Below are 21,350 nucleotides of genomic sequence, written 5' to 3'. Positions count from 1 at the left end.
GCCCGGATTTACGTTATTGCTGACAGAGGTAAAAAAGGTACCAAATTGTCTGAAGTCAGATTCCCCTTTGTGAATCACACACACCCTCTTCATGCCAACAATGGAGATGTGCCATGGCATCCTTCCTTCACTTGCATGAGCAAAAACCTTTCTACGTTGGCTCAAAAGACTGCAGTGACAAAGCACACAGCGACACCTTTCGGTCTCTGCCTTCAAACTTGGGGGACCTGCTGCCTCAGTTGACATTGTACGTAGGGTTTTATGGTTGGTAGATTTTCAAGGGCTGCATATAATTTTTACAGCAGACTTTAGTAAACTGAATTCACTTATATGATCATAAGATCAATACAACTATGAATCCAAGTTTGAAACTTTAAAAGTGATGTCACTTCACAAATGAACAAAACAAATCAAAATATGATATGATATGATAATTATAAAGTGCCTGTTTCTAGGCAGGACAAGACAAGGAGGCGGAAACAAACTATCTTACTAGGCCTTGTGTCATACAGAATGCGCACGTGCTGGGAAGAGGAAGGGGGGAAGTGCCAGGGGGTAAGGGGAGGGTGGAGGTGCAGGTAACACAATAAGTGCAACCAGTGGGTGGCTCATAAGCGCAGACAGAAGAGAATGTAGGGTTGCAGGTACAAATCCCTAAGTGCAGGGGGAGCCCAGAGGCAGTGCAAGGGCAACTGGACATGCAGGAGCCTGGGCCCGAGTTCAGATGGTAACCAGGGGACCAGTGCGCAGAGCAATCTGGAACATCGGCAGGGCAGAGGAAGAGAGAACGCAGAAGCCAAAAGGAAGGTCTTGAGTTGCTTCCAGAACTGGAGGTGGTTCTGCTCAAGTTTGAGAGAGGCATGGAGGCTGTTCCAGAGGGAGGCCCCAGCTGGGGAGATAGATCTGCCCCCACTCTCTGCTTGGAGAAACGTCTGACCCACAAAGAGTTGGAGGTGGATGAGTGGGCAAGAGGTGCCAGGTAATGGTTGAAATGCCAGCGAGAAAGATTAGACCCCTGGGGAACACGACAAGTAGAGAGAGAGATAGAAGAGAGGAAAGACCCCACTTGGACCTGAGACGGTTGGTCGGTGTGAGAGTAGGTCAACCAGGCCAGAGCCTGATCAGTGATACCTAGGTTATCAAGGAGGAGATTGAGCAGGATGGCATGGTTGGCTATATCAAACGCGGAGGATAGATATAGGAGAATGAGGACAGAAGGAAGATTAGAGTCAAGATTGGAGAGCAGGTTTTCACAGGTGTTCAGGAGTGCAGTTTACATGCTTCTGTCAGCCCAGAGGCCAGCCTATTGGCCCTTGAGACAACCAATAGATTCAGTATGCAGATTAAGCTTGGAGATGGCCAGCTTTTCCAGGAGTTTGCCCAGGAACGGAGTGATGGAGATCACGCTATAGTTAGAAGAGAGGAAGGATCGGCCGATGGCTTCATAAGAATGGGGTGCACAAGGGAGTGCTTGAGGGGTGAGAGGAAGGTTCCAGTGGCAAAGGAGTGATTGCAGAAATAGGCCAAGGTTGGAGCAAGGGTGTCAATGTGGTCCTTGATGGCTCTGGATGAGCAGGGGAAAACCCGCTTTGACAAGACTTTCATAGATCAGACTTGTCTAGAAACATCGTCAAGGGTGAACAATGGAAAGGAGAAGAAAGGAGGAGCAGAGATGGCCACAGACAGGCCAGGAGTGGTAGAGCAGGAGGAAGAGGAGGTAGAGGAAGAGAGGATGGACAAGACGTCCTGAGTTTTAGTAGTGAAATGAGAGGCCAACACCGTTGCAGCGGGCCTGGGATCGAACAGGAGAGGTAGAGACTGCAGCAGGATTAGCCAGCTCCTTGCAGATTTTGAAAAGTTTGTCCGAGTTGTTAGATGCCGCAGAGATGCGGGCTTGGATATAGGCTCTCTTCTTAGAGAGGGCAGAGAGTCTGTACTGCCTTTGGTGCAGGCAGCAGTGCAGTTTGTCAGGGGGTGCACCTGATGCCCTCCACTTCCTCTCAGCCGCCCAACACTTGCGTTTAAATGTGGTAAGGTCAGAGTTGTAGCAAGAGTTGCACTTGGATTTGGGCTTCAAGCGGATCCTCCTGACAGGGGCAAGGACATCCAGAGAGATGTTAGAGATAGAGAGATGAAGGTTAGATAGGGCTTTGTGAGGGTGTGAGTCAGCCAAAGGTGCAGGAGGAGGAGAGAAAGTGTGGTGAAAGCATCAACTGACACACGCTTCATTGGTCGAATGACCGAGAAGGTAGGTGGTGGTGCTGGAGTCGGCTTCACCTTAGGGGTAGAGAGAGAGAGAGAGGTGGGAGGAAAGGAGAAAGAGGTCACTCCAAGAGAGAGGAATGGTGAGGGGGTTACAGAAGGGGAGGTCTGAGGAGATCAGAACCTCCAGGGTGTGCCCTGCACGGTGAGTCGGACCAGAGGGAACCAGAGAGAGAGTTGCAGCGGATGCAAAAGAGTCTTGAAGAAAGGCTAGTAGCATCCAGGTGGATGTTCAGATTTCTGAGGTGGAGACTTTGAGAGGTAGAGGAAAGGAGGGAGGAGGAGAGGTCAGCCCTCTCAGAGAGGAAGAGGGTGACCTGGCAAGCCAGCCTGTAGATAGTGGCCACTGTGAAAGAAAGGCCAGGAAAGATAGAGAGCCTGCAGACTAGGCATTCAAAGGAGGAGTAGTCCTGCATTCGAATGATAGAAGCAGGGATCCACTCTGGGAAATTCAAGGCTACATCCCCACCGGGACGGTTGGTTCTGGGTTCGGAGAGGAACTTGTAGCTATCAGGAAGGAGAGTGTCAAAATGCGTGACAGAGCTGGACATGAACCAAGTCTCGATGAGGCCGATTTCATCCGAATCAAGCTCTTCCAGGAGACGGCAGACGTCAGAGGAACTTTTGACAGCTGAGCGAGAGCAGCGATGTGGAGCAGGTTGCCACTTTTGAAGGACTTAATTGGAGGGGTACAGGCCAGAGGTACACCCTGCGGAAGTGTTGTAGGTGCCGGAGGATGTGCAGAGGAGGTAGGAAGAGAAGGCCGGGTAGTCAGAGAGGAAGAAGAGAGGGCCAGAGGAGTGGCAGAGGAAGGAGGAAACACACACTTCGGAAATGTTGAAGGTGCGCGAGGGTGTGCAGAGAAGGATGGGAGAGAAGGCAGGGTAGTCAGAGAGGAAGAAGAGAGTGCCAGAGGGGTGGCAGAGGAAGGAGGCAGCATAGGAGCCAGAGAGGGGTAAGAAGGGATAGTGGGAAAGGAAAGGGAGATGATAAGGGAAGCATCTACTAAAAAGGAGAAGATTGGCCTGGGGACCCGGGACCAAGATGGTGCCATTCAAGTAGACATTAATGATGGTCTTAGAGGAGTGGAAGGGGGCCAGGAGTGCCTCCCACTGGTTGCCACCATTAGTGGGAGAAGATGAAAAAGGAGAAAGAACAGAGACCATATGCGGGGACCATAGGGCTGGAGAGGCAACGACAAAGAGGATGTCATTAAGGGTCTATCTGGAGGAAGCACTGGTTTAGGAATCAGCGATAGGGAGGCCTGGTTTGGAGAAATGGATGTCCCTTTTGAGCTTCTTCCTGCAAGACATAGTGATTGGGAAAGGATAGTCGATAGAAAAGCAATTAGAGAAGATGGGTGGGACAGAAAGCGAGGAGGAAAGAGCGGGGAGAAGAGAGCCCAAGCAGGGGGGTAGAGCTGCAGGGCAGACCGGAGGGAGGCACAAGGGGGACACACGAAAGGGAGGGGAGAACAACAAAAAAGTAGAACAATGGACCTGTGAAATCAGATTCAATACAGAACCAACAGCAAAGCACAGAGCACAACAGGGAACCTGGAAGTAAAAATGCAGATGTAATACAGAAACACCAGAAAAGTACAGAGCACAACAGTGAACCTAATAGTGAAGAATGCAGGCAATGCAATGTAATTCCAAAACAGTAGAGAACAACACAATGTCAAAACCGTAGAGAAAAACACAATATGAAAGCCATAGAGAACGACACAAAGTCAATACCATCAAAAAGTCACAAAACACAACAGGACCCTAAGATGAAGAATGCGGGCAATGCAATGTTTCCAAAAACCATGGAGCACGATGTCAATTTAATACACAATAGATCCAAGAGGGGAATGGGCTGAGATGCGAGAGGACAGTGGGAAACCTAGGGCGGTAACAGAACAAGATATGGTTGCCTACGATGCAAGGAAGGGCACACGGAAAAAGAAACAGGGGGTGCACACGGCCTAAGTTGCGAGGTAGTGCCTGCTGCCTAAGATGCGAGGGAGTGCATGTATGCAGGGAGGACACAAGCACCTAGGGGAGTGCGATGACAGGTTGCAGATGGAGCAAAACGTATGCAAGAGGGCCAAGGGGCACAGGTCAGGGGGGATTGTGTGGAGTGTAGCAAAGCTGACTCTCCCCGCACTGTCTTACCTTGCGGCCACAGATAGGAGGGTCAGGTCATCCGCAATCACAGTCTGCACCGCTACCCCATCACTGCCAAAAACCTGCGTCGACCCAAATCGCAGCCTTGTCCTGTGAGAGCTTTGCATTAGAGGGTCTGAACCTCAGTTCTTATAGGCACAGAAAGATTGATGTAACGATGCTTGCTATGTATAATCAGGCAGCGTCTCCTGCACACCTGTGTCACTCATCAGCACAGCCTTGTCCTGCAAGGGCTTTGCTGCAGAGCGTTCCGAATTGTGGTTCCCATAGGCATGGAAGCGTGGACGTAGCGAGGCATGCTACATATAATCGGGCAGTGTCTTCTGCGCAACTGCGTCACTCAATGTTGCAGCCATGTCCTGGGAGGGCTTTGATGCAGAGGGTCCGAACCTCGGTTCTTATAGGCACGTAATCGTGGATGTAGCGATGTGTGCTACATATAATAGGACAGCGTCTACTGTGCACCAGCATCACTCTACTTTGCAGCCTTGTCCTGCGAGGGCTTTGCCGCAGAGGGTCAGAACCTTGGTTCTTATAGGCACAGTAAGGTGGACGTATCGATGCATGCTACGTATAATCGAGCAGCGTCTCCTGTGCACCTGCATCGCTCAACACCACTGCCTCGTTCTGCGAGGGCTTTACCGCAGAGAGTGCGAACCTCACTTCTTATAGGCACAGAAGTGTGTACGTAGCAATGCGTGCTACGTCTAATCGTCACTCAACAATTTGGCTTTGTCCTGTGAGGGCGTTGCTGCAGACAGTTCAAACTTTGGTTCTTATAGGCATGGAAGTGTGGACGTAGCGATGCATACTACGTATAATCGGGCAGCGTCTCCAGCGCGCCTGCGTCGCTCAGCATCGCGGCCTTGTCCTGTGAGGGCAGACAATTATTGATTTTTTGTTTATTTTATCTTTGCACTTTAATGTACCTGCTATAGAGAGTTTTGTGAGAAGTGGCTTTATGCAGGCCTTTATGCTGCTGATGGCGAAAAATAGAGAACCATTTACTTCAGTAATGCTGTCTATTATTACTTCACTTAGAAGCTGGAGGTATCTGGCATGGTGAAGCACATAAAGGCAAAAAGGCATAAAGGCACGTAACCAACTTTGTGCCTTGAGCGTGCTTTCCAGTGTCAATGCTAGCATATATTATATTATATTATATTATGCTAAGTAATTTTCTGTGGCATTCAGAACCCAAAGGCATTGTAGGACTGGTGAAATGATGGTGAAACATAGGGAAAATCAAAGATGTTGATGCCATACATGTGTTTTAAGGAGTTTTATAAAACACTGCAAATATAATTCAGATAATCTGGGTGCTTATTCCAGATCATCGCTCCTTGTAAAGAAAAATGTTTACCTCCAGGTGAGGTCAAGTTGAATCTAGTTGGAGCCAGAAGTGAAATTTCAATGCGCGCAGACGCTTTTTAGAGAGTAGATTTTCTGGCTATCTGCCAGATAGCTTGGGGTGTTGCCATGAATGCATTCATGAGACAGAAACGGCATTTTGAATTTGATTCTTGCAGGTATCTATCAGGTGTCGGGAGACGGTGTAGTGGACACAAAATGGGAACCGTGATGTGTTCATAACAATCCTGGATCCGTTATTTAGTAACATCTTCTATTTCTGGCTAGTGATTTGGGAAGACCCGCTTGGATGACATCTGAGTAATCTAACTTAACCCCCATGAATAGCCCTGGCAATGATGCCCAAATGTTACTGAATCAGATAAGGATGGATTTGTTTAAGTAGTATGAGGCTCTACTGACCCCAGAATTAATTTGAGCAAGCATAATTAAATGCTTTGGAAACACTCCTGTGTTCTTCTGGTGACCTGGACTCTTTTTCCTGTGTTACCCTACAGAACCAATTGTAAATGGTATGGCTTTCTACCCAGTTTGTACCAAGTGGGGCCCACTTCAGCAAACTCCCATTAGCAGGTTTAGGGTGCCTCTCTCTGCTTGATCACTTGCACTGCTTACTAGGAAATATTTACACCCCCAGTTAAAATATCGCCAGCGCCAACTGGGGGTGGTGGAAGAGGGAAAGAGAGAGAGAGAGAGAGAGAGATAAGGAGGGGGTTAAAAGTGAGAAAGGGATGGGCTAGGGAGAGAGAAAGCATACTAACAGAGTGAATTCACTTTTACTAGACTGCACTGACACAGAGAAACAGAATTAACCAAGCCTACAAGATCACAGTTGGATGAGGTAGAAACACAGATGGCGATAGAGAGTGATGGAGAGAGAAAGAGGGGGAGGAAGGAAAACAGAGAAATACCACTGAAGCAGAGAAAGAGAGGGAGATAGGGCGAGATTGAGAGAGTGAGAGAGAAATAGAGAAAGAGGAGGAGAGGGAGAGAGAAGTGGGGTTGAAACTGAGAGAGGGATGGTGTTTGGAGAGAGATGGCCACACCATACTAGCAGAGAGAATTCACGTTTACTAGGCTGCACTGGCCCAAAGAGACAGAAAGGGGAGAGCGAGATACCACTGAAACAGAGAAAGAGAGAAACAGAGTGTACCTACAGAGAGGGAGACATTGGGCATTGGAAATACACCTGACTACAGAGAGTCAATAGGGTGAGCACACCTGCCACTGTGACTCTCACCCTCAGAAAGTTTGAAAGTGACACACAGTGAGACAGATAGTGAGACAGTGCCTAGAGAGAGAGAGAGACAGAAAAACAGAGAGAGCAAGAGAGAAAGGAAAGCACAAGCTCAGCAATTGATGTACAGCTAGATGTCGTTCTTATTATTAATATTACTAATATTATTGTTTTAATTATGTTGATTATTCATCGTAATACGTATATAGTCCCAGGAGTAAGTAGCCATTTTGTATTAAGAGCTCATTCCGCTCTATTTACTCCTTTGCAATGTGGGGTGTACAGTTCTTTTTTTTTTTCGAATTACCTATTCCAGATTGAAAATTTCAAAATGAAAACAAAATAAACTGGACTGAAATAGCAACTCTTGTTTATCACGGAACAAACTGAAGGTTGTAAAGATCCCAGACATTAAAACGTATCTCACTGCTTCAGGCACAGGGATTACTTTGTTAAGGTCACCAATATTTCACCCAGCTACATCACACAGTGATCCAGGCTGTGCCTCTGATTCATCTATGCAGCTGTTCCATCTTCTCTATGGTGCTTTGTGGTACATCACACAGTGATCCAGGCTGTGCCTCTGATTCATCTCTGCAGCTGGTCCATCGTCTCTGATTCATCTCTGCAGCTGTTCCATCTTCTCTATGGTGCTTTATGGTACATCACACAGTGATCTCAGCTGTGCCTCTGATTAATATCTGCAGCTGTTCTATCTTCTCTGTGGTGCTTTGTGGTACATCAAACAGTGATACCAGCTGTGCGTCTGGTTCATCTCTGCAGCTGTTCCATCTTCTCTGTGGTGCTTTGTGGTACATCACACAGTGATCCCAGCTGTGCCTCTGATTCATCTGTGCAGCTGTTCCACTTTCTCTGTGGTGCTTTATGGTACATCACACAGTGATCCCAGCTGGGCCTCTGATTCATCTGCAGCTGTTCCATCTTCTCTATGGTGCTTTATGGTACATCACACAGTGATCCCAGCTGTGCCTCTGATTCTTCTCTGCAGCTGTTCCATCTTCTCTATAGTGCTTTATGGTACATCACACAGTGATCCCAGCTGTGCCTCTGATTCATCTCTGCAGCTGTTCCTTCTTCTCTATAGTGCTTTATGGTACATCACACAGAGATCCCAGCTGTGCCTCTGATTCATCTCTGCAGCTGTTCCTTCTTCTCTATAGTGCTTTATGGTACATCACACAGTGATCCCAGCCGTGCCTCTGATTCATCTCTGCAGCTGCTCCATCTTCTCTATATGGTACATCACGCAGTGATCCCATCCGTGCCTCTGATTCATCCATGCAGCTGTTCCTTCTTCTCTATGGTGGTTCCATCTTCTCTATGGTGCTTTATGTGACCCCCATACATGAGTATTCTGTGCACACTGTAATAACATGCACATTGAGTGGCGCTGTCTTCCATCATTGAAGGGTGATATGATGCCTGCACTTTCTTAGCCCACTCTCTCTATTACACACAAACATGCTGGCTCTGCACATGAAAATAGGGACTGAGCAAGAGCACGTTAAACATTTAGCAAACATGAAAGTTAACCTTCTTGTAAAGGCAGGTAAACTGCATATAAACCTGACAAAGCTTGCACAGAAAGTTTACCAGGAATGTTTATTATTGGCTGACAAAGCAGACAGCAAGAAAGCGTCTAGGACAGCGGGTCTAGACCCATTGTCTCACAAGATGATTTGTATCACAACTCCCATCAGCCCTGGCAAGCATAATCAAAGTTAAAGGATCATGGGAATCCTAGGGCAAACATTATAAACTTATGCCAAGCCAGAACCAGATATTTGGCTCGAGCCATGCCCAAGCTTTCATTGCCTTGCCCATCTCTAATATTGCCACCTATTATTTTCTTAGGGAAATGGCAGCTTCTAAGAAAAGGTCTACTCACTGTGCAAAAGACAATAGTCAACATATATCTGTCGGTGTAGGCGGATCTTCCCTACTTTCAGAATCCAAAGTGCACCAGGTATCCAGCACTTCAGATAGCATTTCAAGAAGCAGCCATACCCACAAAGGAAGGTGGACAGCCTTCTTCCTAGTCTTCCTTATACCTGCATGGCTGCTTTATACCAAAAGCAGTGCTATATCTGCGCTGAGTGTCCGGGGAAATGGTCTCCAAAGCTGGACATAGCTAGACTTTAACAAGCAGCTGCAGAACAAATGTAATTAAAAGTTCTTTGTCATTAAGGGTTCAATAACATTGCACCGTCCCCAGATCGGAATTACTTTGCCAAGGAACATGTGCCAAGGTTATACGTTACAATGAACCACAGGTGCAGAAAATAAGTAATTAAAAGTGTTCCTATCTTAAAAGTTTTCCATGCCTTCACTCTAGTTTAATACTTACTGTAACTGGAAAACAAGCACTACCAAAGACAAAGTTTTTGGTCACTGGAAAAGCATGGTATTGACTTTAGCTTGATAATCTTTTTCCATCAAATGCCCAGGTACTCACATCCTTGGCCATGTGGTGCTCCATGGACAAGAAAGCTGCTTGCTCCTGAACAGTGTTCTGCCCCATCTCTTATCAGTTTCAGGAACAAACTGAACACTTTTCCATTAAAAAAAAACACCAGACACACAGGCAGGGAGGTCAATTCATTAAAATGCCAGGGGTGGAGGAAGTGACATCATAAACCAGATGACATCACAAGAAGGATATCAAATGACCTTTGACCCTGATGACATCACATGAAATAACATACATGACATTTTTAACTCCAATGTCATCACCTGAAGAGACTTACGGGTGTAAAACATGTACATAAGCTTACATTTAATAAAATACCAAATTGGTAATCGGCAAACAGAACGCCCACATTTTTAACTACGGTACTCCTTTGATGTGCTATGGAGGGAGTCATCTTATGAAAGGGTTAGACTCAGTAGAACCAACATAGGCCACGGGCACTGCCCTGCCTATGCCACTACAGCCTTATACGGACATTTACTGACAACCTATACCAATTATGTTTTGCTGTAGTCCCCCTGAGTGGTACGGGTGTGCCCAAGACATGTGTCCCGTGCCTGCTGGGCCTAGAGGCCCAAGCTGCTCCTCACTGATGACACCAGACGAGGCTGAAACATGTCTGGAGATGCTTGTGGACTCGTGTAGAAGGGATGTAACCTAGCAGGTCGGGATGGGCTGCCCCTTTTGGGGTGGGACCACACTTGATTTGCATATGGTGTTTGCCCTTTTGTAATGGCTTGGCAGGTGAAGAACGATGGTCTGGATGGTTTCCCAGAGCGAGCCCAAATTGATCAACAGGATCAAAAGTGATCAGTGGTGTGTTATTATTGGGGTGTGGTAGAAGTAATTTGCCGTCCTACCTGGCCCTCTGTGTGGATCTAGACAAAGCCTCATCGGATATGAAATTGTTAGTGGATGTTGTCCTCTAGTAGGGCTATTTTGACATAATAACTGAATCTGATCATCATATGGTGACACCTATGGTTATAATCCCTTTCCTAAATGGACTGAAATGTATTTATGTTGTATGTTTTTTTTTGGTATTTTCTTGTTTTTGTTTGTCGCACCCTGATGCATTTTGGCTTTTCATGGGCAATATAAATATACAAATAAATATAAGATATATGATATGATATGATCGTTTATTTATATAGCACCTATACACAATGGGGCCAATTCATGGAACAAATGTGCGCCGAAAAAACTGGCGCAGGCTGGCGCAAGCAGGCGCAAGCGTGAAAAAGGAAGCGCACGCGCACGTGTGTGCTTCATGGAAGTCCCTGCGCGTGTTTTTCTCGGGATGTGCGCCAAACCCGTGCATGGCGCACACGGGCACACACGTCATTGCAACATCCTGAATGCCGTGCGTGACGCGCACAGGGAAAGCACACAACGTCTACGCACAAACCAAAAAGGGGGCGGGACACAGGGCGTAACACGCGGAATGGGGAACAACGCATGAAAAAGAATGCGTAACTGGGGAAGTACTGCAGGGAAATACACGGAACGCCCACACGCACGCGACCAACCCGTATTCATGGATTTGAATACGGGAAACCCGCACACGGCAAAAGACGCGCATAGGCGTCAACGCGTCCACCACACGAAGACAGGCGGAAGCATCCCCGCGCACAGTACAAAAGGGCGCACAAACAACAAACATGTATATACAGCTACAATGAATGCCCCATTTGTCGCAGCACTGATCGTGGGACACCGCAGGAAGAGGAGAATAGCCAGGGCCCGCATTTTTTTTCCCCGGACCAGCCTTTTTGGGATGCCTGACGACCACGTCTATGGGAGGTATAGGTTTCCACCTCGTATCATCCTAGACCTCGTCAGGGAGTGGAAAGATGACATTACATCGCCCACCCTGTGCTCCCAAGCATTGAGCCCTTTGGAGAAGGTGCTCAATGTCCTGCATTTTTTGGCCACTGGGTCATTTCAGCGGATCACTGCCATAGTGGGTGGGTTCTCACAGGCCACGCAGTCACGCTGCCTACACCAGGTGTTGGCAATCATCACTGCACGACCCTCAGTCCGCAGGCACATATACATGCCCAGAACACCCGCAGAAAGGCAGGCCGTGGTCCAGGAATTTTACAGGGTGGCAACCTTCCCCAAAGTGCTTGGTGCCATAGATTGGACCCATGTGGCCCTACGTCCACCTAGGGCCACTGAGCACATCTATCGAAACCACAAGCACTGGCATTCCATCAACGTGCAGGTTGTATGCGATGCTAAAGGAATCATCACCTCTGTCTATGCAAACTACCCTGGCTCCACCCATGACAGTTTCATATACAGAATGTCCACCCTGGGCCGGGCCCTAGAAGCTGGGCAGCATGGCGACACATGGCTCCTAGGTGAGAACAAATGCCTGTGCACATGCATGCAATTCACACACAGACAAATACCCAAACCCTAATAATCTCAACTATTATCACCTCCCCAGGGGACAGTGCCTACCACATGATGACGCCAATCCGGAACCCCACCACACCACCCCAGGTAAGATACTTGCACAGTACCTGGACAGGATTTTACAACCTCTAATACAGAACACGCCAACGTATCTGCGGGACACTATGGCCTTTCTGAAAAATCTTCAAGGAGTACAATTTGTTGAAGGACGGGACACATTGTTCACAATGGATGTGACGTTGTTGTACATGAATATAGTCCATGAATCAGGACTGAGGCAGTAGAATGGCTGCTATTAAATTCAGAGAATTGCCAAGGTGACCGTGTGTTTGTATTGACCTAACTGAAGCTCGTTCTGATGAACAACTTCTTTAAGTTCGATGAGAGGTACTTTTTGCAAATTTCAGGAACCAGCATGGGAGCAGCCATGGCTCCTTGCTATGCGAATATATATATATGTATTTTCTTGAACATGAACACGTGTTTTCGTCGCCAAGATGGTCGAGACACCTGACAATGTAAACCCGTTACATCGAAGAGAACATCTTCGGGATCTGGAGTGGACCAGAAGATGAATTACGAGATTTTTTCAATATTATGAACCAGATGCACCCGAGAATTCAATTCACAACTCTCACGAGCAAGTGCAATATTCATTTTTTGGACGTTGAGGTCTATGCTCAAGCACAGAAATTGGAGACCTGCATTTTCACGAAAGCCACTGACAGGAACAGCCTGTTACTCGCTACTAGTTTCCACCCACAGAGAACACTGGACAGTGTCCCCCTTAGCCAATTCCTACGGTATAGGTGTAACATCTCAGAACCCGCGGAGTACATACAGCAATCTGCCATGTTGGAGAGGAAATTTGAAGAAAGGGGCTATGAACATACACTCATTGAAAACGTGAAAGACCGAGTTAGTAAAGTTCAAAGAGACACCTTGCTCACACCTAAAGCTCAGAAGACCAGCAAGACTCTTGTATATGTTACAGCTCATTCTACGCAAAGTAGGAGAATCAAGAGGATTATACAGAAACATTGGGCAATGCTACAAATGAACCCTAAATTACAACTCTTTCCGCAAACACCCACATTCGCATATAAAAACAATAAGGCGCTGCGCAGTAGCCTCGTTAAAGCAGAGTTACAAACTCCGAGATCAGACACGAGTACATTTAGGGGCACGATACCGTGCCTGAATTGCCAACACTGTGCTAATGTTATCAAGGGTAATAGTGTTAGACATCCACATTCAGGGAAACCAATCCGGCTGAAACATTCATGCACATGTGATGCAGCAAATGTGATCTATGGCCTAAAATTGTCCTTGCGGCTTTTACTATGTGAGGATGACCACTAGGAAGGCCAAGATATGCTGGACGGAGCACAAATCAAATATCCGTACAATGAGTCAAAAATCACCATTAGCGGCACACTTTGCAGAAGCCAGGCACATGGTAGCCCAATTGGAATGCGTCATACTGGAACAGGTGAAATTGGGGTCAAGGGGAGGTGATATCATAAGGAATCTTCAACAGAGAGAAATCTTGTGGATTGAGCTGATGGATTGCCTCAGTCCAAGGGGCATGAACCTTGAATTTGATTTGATGTGTTTCGTTTAATTACCCTTAGCTTTATGTTGAGAGTCCCTTCAATTTATTGACCTCTGACTGTCATGCTGACTGTATAGGATATGAGTATTGACTAGATATGGAATTGTACTTAACAATTGTCTCCTGTACCGTCAAGATACATGTCTTGTTGAGTAACATGCTGCAGGGTGGCAGTTAGATTGTGAACGGCTTGGATACTCGCCCTGGGGGTTCCAAGTGGTGCAGATCGCTGAGACAGATTTCTGTTTCTCCTCCATTATCTGCCATACCCTATTCGATTGCATTTATGATGCAGATGACAGACCACTAACAAATTTGGTAAATTGTGCCTATTCTGTGTAGGAATTTGCTGTTATTGACTTGCAGATTGTGAACGGCTTGGATGCCCAGAATTGAGTGCTCCTAGTGCGGCAATATGTTGAGACATGTATCTGCCTCTTGATGTGGATCACTTTGTTCAAGGGTCGACAGTTAATGTAAATGCCTGAATTTGCGAATTGCATGGATCTATTTATGTTCCATCCCTTGGTTGTCTTAATAGACCACAGAAGACATTGACTTTGGCACGGCTTTTTGATACCTTTGTATTGATGAACTTGGCGGTAATTGGGGCTCCAGCAGACTTTGATCTGAAATCCCCCCAGGACTGTATAAAGAAAATTGTATAACATTGTTACTTTAGATCTAGGTGGCTATGGGGCCCAAGCAGACTTAGTTCTGCATTCCCCCTACGCCTACCTTTAGGTTTTGTTACCTATGTGCATTAGTGAAGTGGGTGGCCACGGGGACCCCAGCAGACTTTGATCTGCATCTCCCCTTTTGCACGCCTTTATGTTTTTGTAACCTATGTGTACCTCATATATCCTTGGGGTCAATTATGAGCAGGTTTTGGTTCCTAAAACATTTAATGTAATAACGCCACCCCGGAATACATATGAGTCTCTCCTTCACCTTGTCAGCAGTGTAGCGTCTTGTGGCCTTTGCGATCTAGGTGCCTTTGGACATATGTCTCATCGCCTTAAACGTATACTTCCTGGAATGGGACTCGCTAATGCCACTCCAAGATGGAGGCCGGTGACACTTGCGCGCATGCGCGATAGCGCCATGGCAACCTATAAACACAAGATACAGACAGCCCCGTGCTTATGCGTCGGACGGCTGGTTTTCCGGATACACAGCGGATATACAGCGAGGTGAGTGCTCGCACAAACGCTTCCCTTTGTTGATAAGCGGTATATGAGTTTGGAACTCATATTTGGGTTCGAGTGTCATGGGACGCTCGTATTGTTTAGAAGCATAGGTGCCTAACGCTGTTATGTCGAGTCATGCTTCTTCACGCTAAACGTTAGTGTTGAGTTATGTTATGGTGGCTAATTGCACATGAGATTGACTGTGAGGCCCTAGGGGCCTCATGCTACTTGACAGTGAGGTTCCCCTCTTTAATGCACACACACCTTCTTTCCCTTCCCATAGGGTATCGGATTTCCTAAAGTTCTACACCTTCCTCCTACCGGACCCAGTGGTGCACTGTGGTCCCGCAAAGTCTGGTTCTACTATCGGACAACAACTACTGTTGATGAACTACGACGTTTGTGGTCCTCCCTATATTATTAGTGATTTAGTTGTGGTAAAACATCCAAACTCTTAGTGATTGTGTTTTCTGTTGTTTTCTAGAGATTTTAATTGTGAAATATTTTGAAGAATTGGAACGAATAGTCACCACAGCCCTGAGGATGAATTCTGTAGTAATCCGAAACGCGTTGGCATTTGATTGAACTCAATGGTGCTGTTTGAAATGGGTCTTATGAACTTTGATGAGTTCTCAAAAATGTTCTAGTTGAAAATGCTTTTTGAACTTTTTTTGAAAAATTGCTATACTTTGTGATTTTCGTGTTATTAAAAAAAACCTGCGTGTATATTCCTTTTGGGAAGTAATTTGAGTTACAATACTGGCTAAATTGCCAGTTACTTAGTTCTATTACGGAATCAGACTCACTCTCCCCTTGAGAGTTATATGTTCTGTTTGTGAAATACTTGATCTCTAAAATAAATTGATTTGGTCTATATCCATACTCCCCTGTATAACCCACCCTTGGGGTTGCAGGGCAAATAGACCTTTGAGTGTTATCAGGGATATCATCACATTTGGAGTGTATGTGGGACTGCCGTGTGGTAACATACGATTTCGTTTTTCAAGATACAATGATGCCCATATTGCAACCAGGGGCATAGTGGAGTGCACATTCAGAGTACTCAAGTCACGCTTCTGCTCCCTTGACCGCTCTGGTGGGTAGCTACTATATGCACCCCCATTAGTGTGCAGGATCATTTTGGCAGCATATGTCCTGCACAATGTTGCAACACGGCGTGAGGTACCGGTGGACATGGTTTGTTTGTTTGTTTGTTTATTTATTTGGTATTGCGCGCCAAACCCATTAGGTAGCCGGACGCAGTAGAGGTCAAGACAGCTTAAGCTTGGTTACATAATGTGTACCAAGAAGCATAAAATATACAAGACAGTTTGAAAATAGGTTGCCAGGATGGTTACAGTGGCATACAGAAGGAAGCAAGTTAAGAGACATGAAGCAGAGACAGGAGTGCAAGGTACCGAGAAGGTAAGCTAACAGTCATGCGTTCGTAGCCATTTAATTACATTGAGTCTAAATTTAGGATATGGTTGTTCCTTTCTGAGGTCATACGGTAGTGCATTCCAGGTTTGTGCTGCAATAACTGGGAAACTAGATACTCCAGCAGTAACACGTTTAAATCTAGGCGTTTCCAAGGTATGGGCATTGGCTGTTCTCGTTGGGCGTGTGGACGACCTTCTAGTTATCCTTTCAGCAAGGTAGTGTGGGGCCAAGTGGTTTAAGCATTTGGAGGTAAGGGAGGCTGTTTTTAGAAGTATCCTGTCAGATATTTTTAGCCAATGAACCTCTCTTCTGGCATCAGAGATGTGTTCTCTCCTAGGGATATTCAGGGTTGCTCTTAGGGCGTTGTTTTGCATTCTTTGTATTTTATCGATGATATTTTTGTTGGCACCTGAGTAGAGAGCATTACAGTAGTCTAATCTCGACATTACAAGGGCATTGGCCAAGGTGATGCAACTCGAGGTAGAGAGGAATGGTCTGCAAGCTCGGATAAGCTTACAGGTATAAACTGTGGAGGATGCGAGTGAGTTGACTTGTTTCTTAAGCGAGAGAGTGGCATCAAGATAGAAGCCTAGTGTTTTGACCACTGGCATCACCTTGATGAGATTGTTGTCGATATTGAAGGTGGTATAGTTAGGGCTATGTTTTTTTATGTTAGTTTCAGAGCCTAGGATTAGTATCTCAGTTTTATCGTCATTCAGGCAGAGGCCATGAGATGCCATCCATGCCTGAATGAGGAGGTATACTCTGTTTACTAAGGCTGTGTCCTCCAAAAAGTTGCCCAAAAGGGGGATGAGGATCTGGGTATCATCTGCATAATTAGTGTAGGTGATACCCAGTCTGTCCAATTTGTCGAACAAAGGCTTAGTAAAGATGTTATACATAGTGTGTGAGACACAGGATCCTTGGGGTACTCCACAGGAGATTTGAGTTGGGTCAGCAGCCGTTTGTGGGAGAAGACTCGCATTGTCCTGTTGGACAGGAAGGATTGGACCCAGGCTATGGCTTCCCCTGAGAAGTGCGCCGCCGACCTGAGATGGTTACATAAGACTGCGTGATCCCCTAGGTCGAACGCTGCAGAGAGGTCCAGGAGAAGTAACATAGCTGTTTGTCCCTTGTCCTTTAACTCGTCAATTTGAGTCTTAAGGTCTAGCAGGGCAATTTCCGTATCGTGGAGTGGGCAGAAGCCAGACTGTCATGATCCTAGTAGGTGATTAGCTTCTAAGTATTCCTGAATTTGAATATAGGCTACTCTATCAATAATGTTAAGTAGAAAGGGGACAGTGGTAATTGGTCTATAATTGGTAGGGATGGTAGGGTCTAGTGTTTGTTTTTTAAGCAGGGGGAGAACCCAGGATTCTTTGAGGTTATTAGGTACTGTATTGGTTTTAAAGGAAGCGTTTATGAGCTTGGAGATAAATGGGGCAAGGCCTCTAGCCGCATCCTTTATTATTTGTGCCGGGCAACTGTCACCCTTGCAGTTGGATGGTTTTAGAGAGGAATGATTTATTCTGTGTCAAGAATAGAGATTTTTTTAAAGGTAAATGGAGTAGTTGTGTTACACCCTGTGCCAGGGGATGGTTGTTGCTCGGAAGGGGGGAGAGGGGCTTTTTTGATTGCTATTTTCTGTTGGAGAGTAGTGATTTTGTTTAGGAGGGCTTTTTGAATTGCAGTACACCATGGCTTGTCCTTCGGCACAGTGTCTGCCGGTGGAGTTGGGGCTTCCATCTCACGGAGGATGGAAAACAGTTCCTTAGTGTTGGAGCTAGCTTTTGCAATTCTATCATTGAATATATATTTTTTTTGTGATGGTTATTTCTTTTTTGTAGTATTTGGAGAGTTCTGTTAATTAAGCCTTATTGACAGTGGTCGGGAAGTGGCGCCAGATCGTTTGCAATTTTCTTTTCTTTAATCTCAACTCTTTAAGTTGAGGTGTGAACCATGGGTTGAGGTGGGATTTTTGTCTGGCTTTGCGCATTTTAAGTTGGGCGGCGGAGTCCAAGGCTTGGGACATGGCAGTATTGAAGGTTTCCACTAGAGATTTAGGGTCAGCATTATTGTGAACGTTATTCAGAGAAGGGAGGAGGAGCGGGAGTAGTTTTTCTGCTGTGATGTTCTTTTTGCTTCTTGTGGGGAGTGGGTGTGCCATCTCAATGGTTTTAGGACTAATGAGGTCGAGTGTGGCTGAGAAAGTAATGAGGTGATGGTCGGACCATAATTGTGGTACATTATCTGTAATAATAATGTTACAGTTCGAGTCAGCCACCCAATCCAAGGTTCTACCTTTGATGTGGGTGGGGGATAGTACTTTTTGTAAGAGTCCATGATCTTTGAGAAGTGCAGCTATAGCTTGGGTGTGTTTGTTTCCAGCCTCATTGAAGTCGAGGTTGAAATCCCCCAGTAGCAGGGTTTGTGAGTGGATTTTAGTGTTGCTAGTTATGATATCTGTACGGTCCTCTTCAAAGGTTCCTAGTGGGCCAGGAGGTCTGTATATCAGGTGTATCGTTAAAGTACGGTTGTTGGATAGAGGAAGTTTAGCCGTGAGAACTTCGCATGAGGGACATGTAGTTGGAGTGGCAAGTCTAATGGAGAGGTTAGTTTTGGCGATGATGGTTAAGCCGCCACTAAGAGAGTTAGGCCTATCCACTCTGAGTATCTGGTAGCCCTCGGGTATTGCTATCATAAGGGCAGGACCTGCCGCATCATGGAGCCAGGTTTCAGTTACGGCTGGTAAGTCTAGATTCTCATTGTGTAGTGTGTCTGCAATTTCAGAAGCATGGGCTACTAGGGATCTGGCGTTGATAAATGATCCAGATAGAGATAGTGTGCCTTTATTAGTAGGGTAGGGGCGAAGTTTGGTTTCTGGTTTATTAGGACTAGCAAGGTTTTTTTTTACTATATTGGACGGGATCCGGTCATTAGGAGTGGGTAACACTGTACGGTTGTTAGTATTTTTAGGATCATAGAGCTGGGATAGTCTGGATCTAAGTCTCATATTTCGATCCAGAGGAGGGCGCGTTAGGAGGGTGGCTAGAGACATAATGACTAGGAGGCTAAGTGTAAATACTACAGGTAGGGTTCTCAGGTTGTCAAGCATGTTCAGGGCTATGCCGTGGGATTTACCATGGTGTTTTGGGTCAGGTGAGATTCACTTAGTAGGCTAGTTGCAGGTTAGTGTTGATTGTACAACAGTTGCACTAGTGGGTTGGGGTAGGCAAAGAAATAAGTTGCACAAGTAGGCTGGTGTCAATAGCACAAGTAGGCTAATATCAATTGCACAGGTAGGCTAATATCGATTGCACAGGTAGGCTAATATCGGTTCCACAGGTTGGCTGATATGGTTAATTAGTTAGATATTAGTTGCACAGGTAGGATAATATCAATTGCACAGGTAGGCCAGTATCAGTTGCACATGTAGGCTAATATCAATTGCATAATTAATATCAATTGCAAAAGTAGGCCAGTATCAGTTGCACAGGTAGGCTAATATCAATTGCATAGGTAGGCTAATATCAGATTGCACAGGTAGGCTAATATCAATTGCCCAGGTAGGCTAATATCAATTGCATAGGTAGGCTAATATCAATTGCACAGGTAGGCTAATATCAATTGCACAGGGAGGCTAATATCAATTGCATAGGTAGGCTAATATCAATTGCATAGGTAGGCTAATATCAATTGCACATGTAGGCTAATATCAATTGCACAGGTAGGCTAATATCAATTGCAGAGGTAGGCTAATATCAATTGCATTAGGTGGGCTAGCGAGCAGATTGGATAAGTGAGTAGTAGTGCGTATAATCAAACCTGGGCCGGTTACATGCGTTGACGTTGTAGCTAAGGCGCACTAGTAACACCTAGATGTGACAGGCAATAATGGCAATGTGGCAGAAATGCACTAGTAACACCTAAATTAGATAAGGCAATATGGCTAGAGTTTAGCGTGGGTCGGCGGTTGCAATAGTCAGATACTGTGATCGTGATGACGTTTGCGTCCCTTGCCGCCTGATAACCGCAAGCGAAATTAGCATGGGGATAGTATGGAAAGTATGTAGAGCGAACACTAGTATGTTATGTTCTTTCTCCAACCTTAGAAGTCAGTTTTCATGCAAATTAATTGTTGCTATCACAGTTGTGGTGAGGCACTATGGACGAGACCAGGACTAATAGGGGTAGGTAGTACTTAGGGAGCCTGTTAGATTCTTACCATCACTTCGTCACGCACTAATCACAAAGTTGGTCGGATGCACCCGCGCAACCAGTGCGCGAACAGGCGCAGAACAGGGCCTTTTCCTCCACGGGCCTTCTCCAGCTGCGGGCCGGCTTCTGCCTGCCGGCGGATGTACGGCAGACAAATGCTACACCCGTTGCCTAGCAACGCGTTGGGCGGCCATTTTACAGCCAGGCAGCATAGTATTGCATCGGAAAGGGCGCCCTCAAACAAAGTAAGCAGATTCACTGCAAAATATTTTCAATTCAATACTCCTTATCAGGTTGGGGCATCATCAGCACAGGGGTGCTCACCTCAGCAGTATGGTGGTGTTGAGCGAGGTACGAGCAACGCTGCTCAAGGGAGCCCACGTGGCTGGGTCACTGGGCTTGATGATCGATCAGCGGATGAGTGGGGAAAGGGCTCCTGCCCTCTCCACGGTCTCAATGGTATGAGGAAAGGTCGACGCAGAACAGGGCCTTTTTCTCCATGGGCCTTCTCCAGCTGCGGGCCGGCTTCCGCCTGCCGGCGGATGTACAGCAGACAAATGCTACACCCGTTGCCTAGCAACGCGTTGGGTGGCCATTTTACGGAGAGGCAGCATAGTATTGCATCGGAAAGGGCGTCCTCAAACAAAGTAAGCAGATTCACTGCAAAATATTTTCAATTCAATACTCCTCATCAGGTTGGGGCATCATCAGCACAGGGGTACTCACCTCAGCAGCATGGTGGTGTCGAGCGAGGTACGAACAATGCTGCTCAAGGGAGCCCACGTGGCTGGGTCACTGGGCTTGATGATCGATCGGCGGATGAGGGGGGAGAGGGCTCCTGCCCTCTCCATAGTCTCAATGGTATGAGGAAGGGCCGACGCAGAACAGGGCCTTTTCCTCCACGGGCCTTCTACAGCTGCCCCCACATCCA

Source organism: Ambystoma mexicanum, chromosome 3p (assembly GCF_040938575.1).
Source record: "Ambystoma mexicanum isolate Mex_15411 chromosome 3p, UKY_AmexF1_1, whole genome shotgun sequence".
NCBI lineage: Eukaryota > Metazoa > Chordata > Amphibia > Caudata > Ambystomatidae > Ambystoma > Ambystoma mexicanum.
This window is presented reverse-complemented; position numbering follows the sequence as displayed.